Below are 16,783 nucleotides of genomic sequence, written 5' to 3' on the forward strand. Positions count from 1 at the left end.
GATATGAAAATAGAGTTTTTTTTTGGTTCCATTTTCAATTATATGATGGAACATAGTTACCATTAATAGGAAGTAACTATTTTAAAATTCAATTTAAATTGTGTAAGTGCACTACCATAATGTCTATGTTAATTAGGAGTATATTATATGACGCTCTATTCTCCACCACTTACCAAAAATATCCATTTAAATACACTTTAAAGGGATAAGTTAAAGAAAGACAACTAATCCTTCTAAATATACTTATTATACACTTTTAATTTAGGTAGTTGTTATTTGCACTCTCTTTTATTACTAATACACTTCACTTGTGTTATCAACTTTAATACTTCAATTGCTATTTTGTATTTTGGAGTATGGAACTACGGATGAACTTTTCTTAATCAAATAATGTTAGTTATATACTTATATATATAATAGATACGTATATAATTTTGAATTTTTTAACATAAACCGGGTCAAACTGGGCCAATTACTGACGCACTACTTCGATCGGGTCAATGACCAGGCTGAGTTTCATAACTTTGCGCTTAAGTGTAGAAATAACCTCACTTAAGCGAGACAACAACTCTATAGAACTAGGAACCTTTGCAATTATGCTTCCATGGCCTTCCAACCTCTTAGAAACAAGCGGGATCAAGCCTAGAACATGTCTACACCATAACCCAACTCTTAAACATGCTTAAGCACTGCCCAAACAAGAAAACAATGGAGCTAAGGGGAAACACTCACACTGTGGGGGTCTTTGATCTAGGCTCCGGTCACTGGGTCTTGCTCCACGTCTATTCTCTTTTCTTCTTCCTTCTACTCCTCATCTTCTTTTCTTTTATTATTTCTTTCTCTTTCTTTCTAACTCTCCATTTCCTTTCTCTATAAAACTGTGGTTGTATGTGAGTAGTTTGGCGGACCTTGGCTCCCCATTTAGGTCCTATTATCTTATTGTCATCAATCCTATTATAAGTAACTATTATTAATAATTCCTAAGGGTATCCTTTAATCTATTTATTATAAATTTATTCCTTAAAAGATATATTTTTATTGTGTTTCTATAAAGTCGGGATGTTATGTAACACCCTTCAATCTAGTGTGAGCATCATGATTTTGCTAAGCAAAAGGTTTCATTAGTAGGTCATCCACATTCTCCAAGGTTGGATCTCTACAATCTTCACATCTCCACTATTGATAATCTCTTGAATGAGATGGAAGTGTCTAAGTGTTTATTTGGATTGTTGGTGAGATTTGGGTTCCTTAGCTTGCATGATTGCTCCATTGTTGTCACAATAGATATTAATCAGGTCCATAATGCTAGGATGCGAAGTTTAGTAATGAACTTCTTGATCTAAAAAACTTCCTTAGCTTCACTTGAGACAACTATATATTTAGCGTCTATAGTAGAATCAACAACTATCTCCTACTTTGAACTCTTCCAGATCACAATGCCACCATTCAAGCAAAACACAAACACCAATTGTGATCGAAAGTCATCTTTGTCAGTTTGGAAGCTAGCATCGATGTAACTCTTTACAATAAGCCCTTCCTTACCACCATATACCGAGAATAAATCCCCAATCTTTTGCTAGAACTTTAAAATGTTCTTAACAACGGTCCAGTGAATTTCACCGGGATTAGACTGGTATCTACTCATGATGCTCAAAGCATACAAGACGTTTGATCAATTACACATCATGGTGTACATGATAGATCCTATTGTCGAAGCATATGGAATCGTACTCATGCATCCCCTCTTACATGATGTAGTAGGGCACTATCCCTTGGACAAGTATACATCATATGACATAGGCAAGAAACCCTTCTTGGAATCATACATACTGAAACACCTGAGAACTTGTTCATTGTATGTACTTCGACTAAGGCCAAGCAGTCTCTGTGATCTATCTCATAGATCTTGATTCCTAGTATGTAGAATGGTTCACCTAAGTCTTTCATCAAGAAACAACTCCTTAACCATGTCTAAACATGTTGCAGTGTCAAGATGTCATTTCCAATGAGTAGTACGTCATCCATATACAAAACCAGAAAAAATGATTGCACTCTCACTAACTTTCTTGTAAACATAAGACTCATCTTCATTCACGATGAATCCCAACTATTTTTTAGTCTCATCAAAATGAAGATTCCAACTTCTAGAAACTTGCTTTAATCTATAAATGGATCTTTGCAACTTGTATACCTTCAATGCTTCCTTTGGATCAACAAAACCCTTAAGTTGTGCCATGTACACATCCTCGAGAAGATTCTCATTAAGGAATGTGGTCTTGACATCCATCTTCCAGATCTTGTAGTCATCGTATGCAACATTAGCAAGTAGAATAGGAACAAATTTAAGCATCACAACTGATAAGAAGGTCTCATCATAGTCTATACCACAAACTTTCTTGAAACCTTTCGCTACTAGTCACACCATAAAGGAATTCACCTTACCATCCATGTCTATCTTCTTCTTGAAGACCCTTTTACACCCTATGGGTTTGACCCCTTCAGGTAGATCAATCAAGGTTCAAACCTGATTAGTGTACATGGAATGCATCTCAAATCCTATGGCCTCAAGCCACTTCTTAGATTGTTTGGGTTTTTGCCCCTCTAGCTTATGTCAGGGTCAGTGTTAGGCATTTGTAGACAATTTTTTTTAAAACTTTTCTAAAGTTTATTTTAACTTATATATAAGTTAATTTTAACTTATATAAAAATTTAATTGAATTTCTTATAAGTTCTTATAAGTCAATTAATTTAAAATATCCATACGACTGAGACTAGCCTAACTAATGACATAAAGTGGAGAGTATTATATTTTGTTAGGCAAACAAGTAATAAGAAAGCACTACACCTGTAATTTCATTCTTTTTCTTTTCTTCCTCTTTTGTTGCATCATTTTGAGGAAGTGAACTGATTTTAAGCCTTAGTGTCTTCTTTAAGTCTTCTATATATGGGTACCTAATGTTTAATTTGCATTATATGATATATTTGCTTGTAAATGATATTAATACTGATTTTATATGCTTAAGAGGAGTGCTAGCAACACACACTTTACATTCTTTCTATAACACATTTTTTATGGGTTGAAATTTATTGAAAATTATAATGTCACAAGAGAAAATCATTAAATAGGATTTCATACTCACAAATTTTTCTAATTTTCAATAAATTTAAACTAATATGAAAAAGTGTGTGTTGTCACATACAGATTAAAGTTAGTCAAAATACGTTTTGACTATCCTTATCTTGACAAGATCCCAAAACAATGATGATGATTTATATCAAGAAAGAGAATATGCTCCTTGGCTATGGGATTCCAAGTTACTCTGGAAAGTGCTTGATGTAGGTGAATGGAGAAGAAAGGGAGAAAATAGGATTTTGCATGAAAGGTAATGGTTGAAAGGCGATAAAGGAAAATGGTAAAGGAAAACAATAGATGAAAGCAGTAAAGGAAAGCTTTAAATGAAAGTAATAAATGACAGAAAGTGTAAAGAAAAGTGATAAAATAAGTGTAGAATAAAATAAACTTGTGTTTTGGATTGATGGTGTGTTCTTGAAGTACAAGGCATATTTATAGGCTAAGAAATCTAATATATTTTAAGTTAATGGGTAGTTTATAAAGTTGTGGTGAAAACTCCTATCACATCATGACTTACAACTGTTACACAACTTGCTTCCTACTTTTAAAGAAATGTGATCTTTTTCCTTTTAATGCTTTTGATGCACTTTCCATTGGCATGATCTTTTATCATAATTTTAATTAACTTATCCATATTTTCTCCATTAAAATATTTCTCCTTTTTTTTTAATTTCCATTACCAACAATGTGTTCAAAAGAATGTGTGAGAGACTAATAAAGAAAGAATGTGTGAGAAAGTATGTACCTTAACATTTCTAATTACTCTTTGAAATTTGGTCTATTATTAGGTTGCCATAGAAACAAGGACAACTATTATACTCTGCCGTTAGAATTCAAGTTCCTTTATTGCAGATTTTTTAGGGAAAAAAAATCCAGCAACTAGCCTTGTGCTGCTATTCTATATTTCATGTGCCACTTGAAAAATCATTTTACTTTAGGCCCCGTTCGGGGTGGTTACCAGTTTTCAGTTTTCTATTTTGAAATGCATTTTTGAAACAAAAACGTGTTGTGCAAAACTTGGCCGGAGTTGGTTTTTACACCATTTTGAAACAGCTTTGACCCTTTTTGAGCAAAAACAAGGTTTATAGTGAATGGTTTATGTTTTACCCTACAGACCTTTTCTTTCAGGACTGAATCTCCCATTGTGCCACTCCCCTAACAACTCCTTTCTTCCTCTTTTTCACGATCTCGATCTACCCTCTTCTTCCGTCCCATCGTTGTACTGTCGCTCTTCCTCTCCCTCTGGTGCGGCGATCTGCCCTTACTCCGCTGTGTCGCCACTCTTCCTTCGTTTTGCCACCACACTCCATCTCCCTCTAGTATGGTGTTCTCATTTGTTCAAATCCTGATCTCCATCTGTTGCATCGCTTGTCGCTCTTTCTCCCTCTCGTAAGTTTTTCTTTCTCCCTCTCTGCCTCTTCATTTTGTTGAAGTTTGGTTTTGATGTGGCTTCGATCACTACCTTTGTTGAATCTCAAAGTGTTGCCTCCAATCTTGGGTTTTCCCTACAATCTTGGGTTTTCCCTATTGGACTTTCATTAGTTGTTATTTAGAGTTTTGAGTGAGTCTTTTTTCTTATTTCCTGATTATTTGTTTGCTAAAATATATGAATTGTTTGAGGTTGTTGGCGTATGGTGATACCAAACAATCAACTACCGTGCTTCTTTATTCTAATGGTTGTTGTTCAGTAAATGGGTGTTTCAATTAAGATCCCTACAATACTTATTCACATCCATGTGGACTCTGTTCAATCGTTAATGATGCACTTTTTTTTTTTTATAATTCACCGATGCACTTGTTACATTTTACTTCTATGTATATAGAATAAAATTTCAAATATAGGTAGAATATACTATTATTGATTTGTACCGCGTAGGGTGTTGGAAGTGTGCAATCATTTTGAAGATAGAGTAAGGAAATGTTGCTTTTATTTCAGTGGAGCAAGGGTTCAAAGTTAAACATACAAGTTGTTTTGTGTCATGTGTTTGAAACTTAAGGCCATGTTCGGGTTAACTCTCCCATTGGCTTGCTATTAGGCTCGAGCTTCAATTAGCCTTAATTGCATCTTAAAAAATAGGTTTGAAGAAAAGGAAGATTATTGATCCATCTCATGATTCAACCTATGTTTTATGTAAAGAAGAACATCTTGAATCTGTAGATTTGTTCGCTAGTCGATTTTCTTATTTGGTGTGGCATAAGTGTTACAATTGGTTGAGACACCAACAAGCCCTACCATCTAGTGGCAAACCTCATTTTTGGCAACATTTGGGCACTTTGGCAGGGGGCAGCATAGGAATGTTGTCATCTTCTAATTATTTTATTTCATGGAGGGACATGTATGTTTTGATTAATTTTTTATTTTAGTTAAATATATGATCTAATTATTGTCTATATGGTTTTTAGATCTGTGTTTTGTCCATTTTTAAAAATACTTTTGTCACCATGAAAGTTGCAGGCTTGGATATAAATTTCACAAAAGCCAATAGTTTATATACCTTTCTAGTGCAATATTTGTTTTGCATAGTCTTAAACTAAAATTAACTTTAAGAGAAAAAAGTATATCAATATTAAATGGAGCAATAGAACATATTAAAACTTCAAAAATATTTAACATTCATTTATTGAAAAAATATTAAAATTGATAATCAATTTCCAAGAATAAAAAGAGCAAAAATACATATTTAAAAAACAAAAAAATATATGCATTTCAATTTTCCATTATTTCTAGATAGTTTCAAACGCCACCCACTCTCAAATGGATAGATGAAACAATAAATGGTCAAGTTGAGTAAAGTGGAAATTTCATTCTTCACTCTCATTTGGTTTGAAGAATAGGAATGTTGTCATTTTCTTATTTGATGTTGGTTGGAACCTTCTTTTGGTTTGTATCCTGGTTTAGTTTTATTGTATGTTGCTGGTTGAGTTCGAACCTTCACACCTTGTGATCTGTGTTTGACTCTTTCATCTGTATTCCTCCCCTAATTATTGATTATATATTATATCCTTTGCCTTCCAAAAAAATAAAACAATAAGTCTATAATTTAGGTATGCTTTGGTTTGATTGTATTAAATGGTCCACATTTTGTAAGTAACTTTTTTTAGAGTGCAAATACAAATTCAAACAAGTTATGTGGACAAGTTTATAAAGGAGAAATTTATAGCTGATTCACGATAGTAGGAAAGAAAAATATTTAAAATTTTGGTATGGCTTATACGTGACCAACCCTCCTGTTTTGCAAATCTTTAAATTCTCTAGTAACAGCAACATAGTAATGAAGATGTAATTCATTGTTGACATAAAGTTTGTTACAATTAACACTTACAGTTCTCTTATAAAGGAAAATGTTAAATATGTTCATGTAATTGACAACATGGGGATCAAGCAAGAGTGCATAGGTGCTAAGAAATTGTTTAGCAATATATTATCTAATAAATTCTGACGAGTCCTGTAGTTATTTTTCTTTCGAACTATAATATATTGTGTTCTGTTCATGTTAGAGTGGTTGTTTTAAGTCAAGTTTATTTCAGCATGGTAATTGAGAATGAAGTGATAGGAGATGATGTGGTTGAGATCTCAATAACCAAAAAAGATATATAGCCACAAAATATTGAATCTCATTTCATGCCTTATTTTATCTTTTTCTAATTCACAACAACTTTTTAAAAGTAAAAACAAGCGAAAATTGGGTTTAATTTTTTAATACTTTCAAAATTATAAACAGAAAACACTCTAAATGAGACCTTTTTTTTTAGGAGAGTGTAGGTAGAATCATTAAATGAACGTCAAAAAGCTTTCAACTCTAAAGTGTTGTTAATTAGTGTCCTTGAAACATTGATTAAAAAACTAAAAAAAAGAAAATATTTATTATGTAAAACATAAATGAACTAAAAAAAATCATGAATAATATAATTTTTTTATTTTTTTGATAAAAATATTTATTTTAAATTCCTTAATCAATACCTTAATGAATGCCCTCTAACATCCTCGTCATTGTTAACAACCAGTAAAAAGTTTTCAAACTTTTCTTAATTTTAGTGTCTTTGACCAGATATGCTAGTCTTTCAATTCACCATGATTCATGAACGTGATAGTTTGGGTTCGTTCAGTGCTATTAATTAACGGTCTAAATTTAATACAACGACCATATAATTAAGCAGTCTTTAGTCAAATACGCACTTATGGCATTTAGATTTATCATGTTCACCTTTTATTTTGAGAAAACAGGCGCACCTCTTTCCATTCTTAATTTTTGGGCTGCCGTCATTGACTCGTACTTTTATTTTCCTTCATTGTTATTCTTTTCCTCCCAATTTATTGTATACAAAATTATGCTCCCGTCCTACATGCCTGCATGATGGCTATATATATAGAGAGAGAGCCATCATTCTTGTTTCAGAGTTTCTTTCAAAAGAATAATTTAATTCATTAAATTACAGCTTAGATGTCTGGTTTAATAACTAAATATTGACTATATATAGCACATTAGTTAACCTGAACTTATCTGCTAATAACTTGCTGTAATTTAAAATAGAAGCAGACGTGCCTGTCTTATCATAAATGCTAATAACTAACATCTCCTTTCAATAGTAGCTACAAGCTAGGTATTACTATTTAAATTGGATATAATTTTGTTGAAATATCCAAAGGCAACAATAGAAGCCGTTTTTTTTATAAAAAAATAAATTCTTTTTTATGATGAGTAATTAAAATTTTCATTTGTTTGTATAATAATTTTATACAACCATCAAACACTTAGATTAAGTAACACGAAATTATTCCAAATTATCTAATAATGTCAAGTTCCAACCTTAGATATATAGTTGCGGTAAAAAAACTCAAATACCTATGTTATATAAAAACAATACTTTTGTTCAAGTTTTTATTGGATAAAATATGCTTTTTTGGTGCCTATTTTTTAGTCAAAATGAAGATGGAGTGGGGCAAAGGAAAAATAGAGATTGAGATCCTAACTATGTTAACCCTTCATCCCCTACTTTACCAAAAAGACCCCCTCCAAATATATCAATGAATGAGACATACAAAATAATTTGGGAGGGCCAAATCATGCCGAGACTAAATAAACTAAGAAAATCTGGAGAAAGGAAGTCTTGTCTATACCTAACGAGCTCCTGAACAACATAAGATAGAGGAGAATCCCACCAATTAAGTATATTCAAAAAACTAAACACCAAAAAAAGCAAGCTTGTCGGTACAAGCATTGCCTTCTCTATAAATATGATAGATTCTAAAATTAATATGATTAGTGTGATTTATACAATTCGTTCAGCTAGTGTTAATAGACCAGTGAACTGATTTTGGGTGGCTGAAAGCGAGGAGGAGCAGGGTTAGAGTCAGTTTCCAACCAGAAGTGCCTCCAATTGTAAGAAATTGTTGTTTCAATAGCCAGAACAACAGCCATACTCAGCAAAAAAAAAAAAAAACCATTAGAGACCCCAACATTTATAAAAATACCGCTGCTGCCAGCCATACCTGGGAATCCTCTTGTTGCCCCGTCTGTTTTACACTTAATACAAAGAGCAGTCGGTTGTTTCCACAAACCCTGTTTAATGGACTCTCTTTTTTCTAGGGTGCGAACTGATACCAAAGCTATAAATGATACCAAAATCTGACATTGAGTTTGTCATAGTATCAGAAGAAAAGTGACCAGAAAGATGAACACTAGCAAAAATAGCAGAGGTGACAGACCTGAAATTAATCTTGGAGTTGTCATATTTAATCTTGTTCCTTGTTGTCCAAATGTTGAAGAAAGCAAAGGTGATGGCAGCAAGCACCACATCCAAAGCTTGAGCAGATTGAATCTTATCACAGAATGAGATCAGGCTTATGAGAGAAGTTAAATCGAAATGGTGCTCACAATTAAGTCCAACCAATATTGTTCTGCTTTTGAGACCCAATATTATTTTTTATACATTAGAAATTAATAGAATGTAAGTTGAAAAAATCGAGCAATTGAGTAATGATTGCAAAACCTTATAGCTACTTTCTAATCAATTTGAATTATATTTTTACACATGTTATATTCCTTTTATTAGTTTTTTAAATTCTAATTATATCACTTGTCAGACTTTTTCTCTTTTTTTATCTCCTCTCCCAAGGACATACTCGATTCAAAGTGTGTGTGCACGTGGAAATAATACTAGTACTGCTAATAAAGTCTCTATAAAATCTTTTGATGACATATCTGAAACTCTACATAGTCTAGCAAAAACACAAAATTTGTTGTTTAACAAAATACAAAATTTGGAAAATAAAGTTAATGACATTTTTAATATTCTTAAAGCAAAAGAACAACAAATTCGTTTTTCTACAAATGAACAAGATAAAATTACAACACGGCTTTCTAAACTTAATCTAGGAAAGACAACAAATCATACCTCAACTAAATTTGTTTTAGCAAAACCTAGAAAATGAGGACTATACCTTTTACAGGAACATCACAAATAGTTTCAGGACATAATCCTGTTACTAAATCCATAAACCAACATCCTGGAATCTTAGATAGATTTTTTAGAAGAACAAACTCCAGGACCAGACAATTGGAACAAATAGTAGATATAGAATCTAATATTAACATTGGATCAAATTCTAGGATAGATTCTCTTAATCCTAGACAATTATACAACCTAAACTGGTTTGTGTAAACTAGTTCTATCTGAAGCAAACCAGTTTAAGTTGTATAATTGTCTAGGATTGAGAGAATCTATCCTAGAATTTGATCCAATGTCAATATTAGATATTGTATCTACTATTTGTTCCCGTTGTCTGGTCCTAGAGTTTGTTCTTCTAAAAAATCTATCTAAGATTTCAGGATGTTGGTATATGGATTCAGTAACAGGATTATGTCCTGAAAGTGTTTGTGATGCTCCTGTAAAAGGTATAGTCCTCATTTTCTAGGTTTTGCTAAAACAAATTTAGCTGAGGTCTGGCTTGTTGTCTTTCCTAGATCAAGTTTAGAAAGCTGTATTGTAATTTTATCTAGTTTGTTTGTAGAAAAATGAATTTGTTGTTCTTTTGCTTTAAGAATATTAAAAATGTCGTTAACTTTATTTTCCAAATTTTGTATTTTGTTAAACAACAAATTTTGTGTTTTTGCCAGATTATCTAGAGTTTCAGATATGTCCTCAAAAGATTTTATAGACTTTATTAGCAGTACTAGTATTATTAATTATGTCGCGATGTTTATCCAGAGCTAATATAAGCTCTAATACCAGTGTGGTACGGAGTTGCTTATATGATAAAACAAAGGAAGTAAAATCAAACAGTGGTATATATAATATAGAACAGCAAAGGTGGCAGAGCCTCCTAGTTAGGTTTATATTATATTAAAACAGGTAAATAAATATACAGTTAAGAGTAATCAATAATAGTTAAGAGTAAGCGGTATGCGGAAGAAAAGGATCAAATTAGATGGATAGAGGGCACTCCTCAAGTGGACACTGTAAGCTATCTCATTTATGAAAAATATAGAATATGATGAACCCGAACTTTTTTTTTATTTTTAGAAAAATATACAAGATCCTTATTGGTCTTCTGGATATTATTAAGCCGAGTACTGAAGATCCTTACTAATGCAAACTTCTTTGGGTCTTACATTGATCTTATTTTCCTCCAAGCACCAGCCTAACCATAAAGAACTTTCATTGTTTTTCAAAAACAGTTATCAAGGGCACACCTTTGCAGGCTTACCAATCCCATGTTTTAAAAAAATAAGCAGAAAAAAATAAAGAAAAACTATTTACAATAAAACAACTGGGTTCTAAATCATATTCGCATTTTCTAAATAAAGATAACTAAGGCCCCTTGAGGGTGCCTTCGAAAAGATTAGCTAGACATGGTAGAACTCATACTTACAATTTATTAGAGGAATCAAAAAGGGGAAGAAGGGGAGGATCCAAAAAGAAACTTGGTATTACACAGACTACTATTACAATCTTTCTCCTTTCAGTTTCTCTCACTAGTGGGTCTAGTATTTTTTTCAGCGTGTCCACAACTGAACCCAAAAACCCTTTATATAGAGAAAACCGATAGAAAAAGACAAAAGCCCCTTCAATCAAGAATAGTAAAGTTACTGTTCATTTACTTTATCACAGGGCTGTCTTTTACAAATAAAGTTTTATAGATAAACCCAATGTCATAGTCTATACAACAGTAAAGATTCCCGCCTTAAATTTTGGCTGTGTTTTGGCAGGATGCTTTTGTCTTCAATTCTTGGTTGATTTTGTGATAGTAACATCTTCTTCGTCTTGGATATTTTTGGAACAGAAGATGTTTTTGATGAGTCTTCCATTGAGAGGTCGGTGGATGGGAAAGGAGGGGTTTGTTGTCCATGACATCCACTAGCTTTGTAAATTTTTTTGTCTTTCTTATCTTTTTGGAAGGATTGAACCAATTTATTGTTGTGATCAACCGAAAAAGGAATAAAGAACTTCCCATTGTATGATGGTAGAAAAAGCTTTGTGTCATGGGTTTCCTTTATTAGATCAAACTCACGTTTATCTGATTCTGAGAAGAACCATTGGTAGCCTTGAATTTGTGCCCTCATGAGGCTATATTGATACTGTGTATTACCATGTACATCCCAACTTTCGTATTCATCATTGAACAGGCAGGGATAGTTTCTATGATCCTCTAGTAAGAGTTTCATAACATGACATGGGTAGTTCTGAGCAGTAAAGTTGCTCGAGCAGGTTGTTATTTTGATGGCAATGTAGTCCATTATTTCTTCCTGAATAAGGTTTATAGCCTCATTGATTGAGGGGTTGAATCCCTCGAATCTATCAGATGGAGGAATCAGGATTAACTCCAAACATCCATAATCTAATAGGCTTTTCGCGGAAATCGCCAGGTCTTCATATCTAAAGGACTTAAATTGGTCCAAGTCTAGTCTAGCTTTTCTAAAGAGGAATTTTATCTTGCAGGGACAGTTGGTTTTGTCTTGGCAATAAGGAGTTTTGTTGGTGCATACAAATTTTTGGTTGAAGTAAGCATGCACACCTATGTAGAGACCCGAAATTTGTGTTTGGTTATTGTGCACCTTAAACAATAAGCTTTGTATCTTCTTGAAATTTTCTAGGTTCATGCCATTTATTGGTTCGGGGATACTTGGACTTACTATGTTTTTATAGGTTTTGTGGCTGACCTTGGTTTGGTCAGTATTTATGAACATGGTAGTGTTTTGTGGTTCAAGGACCTTTTTATTTTATTCATGTTTGTGGTGTTTAGCTCAAGAGCTTTTTCGGTTTTTTCTTTCGAATAGAATCTTTTGTAGATTGGGCTTTGAATACCCTCATTTGCAAGGCAAATGTCTTTAAAATTGGTATAAATACCTTTGTGAGGTCCTGATAACAAGACAAAAGTTGTGTAACCTTTCCCAGAAGGAGAGGCTTTTGTAAGGAGGGGGACTCCTTGGTTATCTGCTATGTAGAAATTGTATAGGACACAAATTATACCCTTCTTGACTGAACAAACGAATTGCTCATTATTGTTTGTATTTTTTGGAATATTCCAAATGTTATCAATAAGACAGTTAAATTTGTCATTAACAGCTTCCCTACCAGGATAGGGAAACTCGTTTGTAAGTATGGGTAATTCTTGATTCCCAAACTACATTTTTTGTGTTATATTTTGGTAAGAAACCTTACATGGCTTCATTTTGTTGTATTCTTGCAAAATGAGAAAGAATATCAGCAGCAACATTCTTAACTCCTTTTATGTGTTCAAAATTTATTTTTATTCTGTTATGATAAACATATTTTTGGAATAAAAGCCATCTTTTATGAGGCTTTTTATTAGTATTTATTTGTTGATTATCATAAGCCACTATTGCTTCACAATTAGTTCTTATGATGATTTCGCTTTTGTTAATCAAGAAGAGTTTAAATCCTTCTAAAGCATTTATCACAGCGTTTACTTCATAATCTGTGGAGGTTGAATATACCTGTGGTTTGATGTGGTATTTTCCTGAAGCATACCTACAGATTTCTTCATCATTAATATTTTCATATTTATTTTTCTTTTTCTTTAGGACGGCTCCCCATCCTCATTCGCAACCATCACATTCTATGACTAAATAGTCGGAATCTAGAGATAGTGATAGATATGGCAAATTATTAACCATTTCTTTTATTTTCTGAACTAATTTTATATCCTCTGTATTAAATTTTCTTTGTCATGTTAAAGAGGTTTTGTTGTAAAGAGGAGCTGTGTATTTTCCCAGGTCTTTAATAAAATTTCTTGCATAATTAAGTAGGCCTAGAAAAGCTCTTAGAGTTTTTATGTCTTCCATCTTATCTGGAAACCCAAGGATTTTCTGGGAGATATGGGGCTGAAGCCTCATTTTCTCGTTTCCTATTTCGGTTCCTAGGAAAAAGATATGGGTCTTACAAATCTCCATTTTTGACTTTGAAATTATTAGGCCAAATTTTTCAAACAAATGAAGAACTTGCTTGAGATGTAAATAATGTTCTTCTTTGTTTTTTGAAAAGATGAGTACATCATCTATGTATGTACAAGTAAATTCTTTATAGTTTCCAAAAATATTATCCATTTTTCTTTGGAAAATTTGTGGTGCATTTTTCAATCTGAAAAGATATTACTTTCCATTCGAATAGTCCTTATGAACAAGAAAAGACAATCCACTTTATAGAATCAGGATGCATCTTAACTTGGTGAAATCCTGATTTTAAATCAAATTTAGAAAACCATTTAGCTTTCTGTTGCCTATTTATCAACACATCTTTAGAGGGAATAATATATCCATCTATGTGAGTATTATCATTGAGCCTTTTATAATTATAAACCATTCTAGTCTTTCCTCTTTTTTGCTCTGAGTGTTTATTGACAATGAAGGCAGGGCTTCTATGGGGACTAGTGCTTGGTGTTATAACTTTTAGATTCAAGAAGGTTTTTGTGTGGTCTTTACATTCTTCTTGTTCAAAGTTCCTATACTGAATATCTTTAGTTTTGAATATCAAATCTGGGTTTATAACTTTTAATTTACACATAACAGGATCTTTTTCCCAATATTTTGTGGGGTCTTCTCCTATTATACTTATTTTATTTAGTCCGTCTATAATTTGTTGTATATTATCGAAAGTTATAATTTTGTTAATTTTAACGGAATTGTAATCAGATTCTGCTACAGATAATTCGTAGTGTAACTCGGTTTCTGTTTTTATGCTTTCTAAAATATTTTCTTGGTAATAATCATAGGATTTTTCTAGAGTGTCTATCCTAGCATAGTTTTACGATTCTTTTATTTTACAGCTATCAGGTGTGTCACAAGGGCATTTATTATTAACATTAATAGGGGTACCACCATGCTTTGTTCACAACTCTGATGTGAGTTCATCTATTATTGGTGACATCTGTGAATTTGTAGAGATCAATAAATAATCCTTAGTAATAGTGATTGATCTATTATCATGTACAATAAAATTGAGTCCTAAAATCATTTTTTCTTTGGCTGGTTGTAAATCTACAACATCTGCTTTATTTATAAAGATTTTGTTGTCAAAGATATCACAGTTTATAGATAATTGGATAGTAAAATTTTTTGTTTCTGTGTCATTGGTTATTATGTCTCCAAACATAGTTCTAGGTTTAGTTATTATGTTACTTCGAAAACAATTATGTTGGGGCTGAACACTTTTGCATATGAAAGTAAAAGAACAACCAGTATCTACCAAAGCTTGTAAAATTATTTTAGTTTGATCAAAATTATTAATTTTAGGAAAATTTATTTTTACCAAAAAGTGTAGGCTTTTGTTATTCTTTTTATTACAAATTATAGAGATGCAATCTTTATTTTGTAAAGTCATAAGTCCGCTCGTATGTTCTTCAGTTAATTTTGGAATTATGTTTTTTTCAAAATTTTTGTAAAAAAAATCTATAATTTTTTTTCTATTTGGTTCAATCTGATGTTCAAAGTGGAAATCCTACTGTTCATTAAAAAAAACATCTGAAAAGTGTGTCGTAAGGAAGAAAGGAAAATTTCATTTACCGTGCAACCCAAAATCACATTAATTTAAAATCGATCTATTTATCTATTTGGTCCTTATACTTATAAAGGTGGATTTAATTGCAGCGCACTGACAACCGAAAATAATAAGATGAAAAACATATTTATACAACTGTTTTTTATAACTAAGAAAGAAGAGTGAAAGGAATGAGATAAGATAAATAATTTAATAAAGAGAGATAAAAAAATATCATAAAACTGTTTTGTAAGAATTGTGCAATTTATAAATGATAAAAAAATTTAATTAATGAAATGCCAAGCAGATTCTACTCTTAAAGCATATCACTTCTAAAGAAGGTCCAATCTATATTGACAATTGCTCCTTCAATTTGATTAAAATTCTATATCAATTTGATTCTTGGATAATATAAAAAGAAGGAAATGAAAATGTAAGTGTAATTAAATCCCAAATCGAATCATTATGGTGTTGTTAATAAAAAACTGTATATTAATCTGAGTGTAGGAATATTTTGAAGAAAAAAAATAGCATTATATTTATTCATTTACCCACTAATTCTCTGCATCACAAAACACAACTAATTCACTTCATTCACAATCGCATGTTCAGTGTAGTTCAAACGCGTACGAACTTAGTTTAGTTGGTATGTAATGTAATTTATTAGTTTTGCTAAAGACTGAGCAACGACAACAAGAGTTCCAATCCTTGAAGGTTGGACCATCTCGCTGCTTTCAGAACTCCAATGTCTTCATTTGCAAAGTGGATAGACAAAATTCTAAAGTCACAAACATGGCAAACCTTTGATGTAACTTGTCACTTCCAAAACCAGTTTTTGACTAATCTATCCTTGCCTTTTGAATTCAGCAATTACGTTAAATTTCCTATGCGTCTTATTTTCTACTTAATTATTTGCTCGCGTCAGTTTCAATATGGTAACACCCAAATTAATAATTGTGTCCATACCAATATTGTAACACCCAAATTATTAACAGATTTATTTCTGAACAATTGTTCCCTCACGAACAATCTTGTTCATGGTAATTAATAAGTCGTTCACCCCAGTTGAGTTAGGTTTGAATAAGGTTTTTGGTTCAAATTTTATACTTATGGATAAAAAAATATGGTTAAAAAAATTTCATTAAAATTGATTTATTAGATTTATCTTGTACTTGTGAACCCTGAAGGATTTAAGGGGGCAAACACGGTCTTTGTTCCCCTCCCTTGAGACTCTTTATTAATATGTATGAGAAAAAAGAAAAAAAGAATATTTATAGGGTAAAATAAATAAAAAATAGGATATTTAAGATAATATTTACTTAATTTTCTTCTAGCAGTGGATCTACTTCTAGTCTTACACATAAAATAAAATTAATAATAAATATTTTTATAAAACTCATTATTTATTAAAAATTAGATATTTAAATTATTGTAAAAAAATTAGACTCTTTTTAATACATTTGTGGATCCTTCCTATTTGTGGATATAAAAATGTGGTTAAAAAATAAGATTTCCCTTAAATTGATCAATTACGTCTTCAGATGATAATTAATCGCAGACGAGTGAATAGATATTTCATACCAATAATATTAAAAAAATATATTTTAATAGATTTTTTAATTTAATTGTTTTAAAAGTAAACAAGCATAAAAT

At 31.8% G+C, this 16,783-nt stretch overlaps 1 long non-coding RNA gene across 2 annotated transcripts; it reads left to right on the top strand.

Annotated features, from left to right (window-relative positions):
- The first annotated feature begins 3,813 nt into the window (after window positions 1-3,813).
- On the top strand, window positions 3,814-5,522 carry LOC106796319 (uncharacterized). 2 transcript variants are annotated; one of them, XR_001385188.3, is made up of 2 exons: window positions 3,814-4,522; window positions 5,010-5,522. It is a non-coding gene; the product is annotated as an uncharacterized lncRNA (long non-coding RNA). The 2 variants fall into 2 exon arrangements; XR_003264833.2 differs by having other exon boundaries at window positions 5,070-5,522.
- Window positions 5,523-16,783: the final 11,261 nt, after the last annotated feature.

The sequence above is a fragment of the Glycine max genome, chromosome 2 (genome assembly GCF_000004515.6).
Source record: "Glycine max cultivar Williams 82 chromosome 2, Glycine_max_v4.0, whole genome shotgun sequence".
NCBI lineage: Eukaryota > Viridiplantae > Streptophyta > Magnoliopsida > Fabales > Fabaceae > Glycine > Glycine max.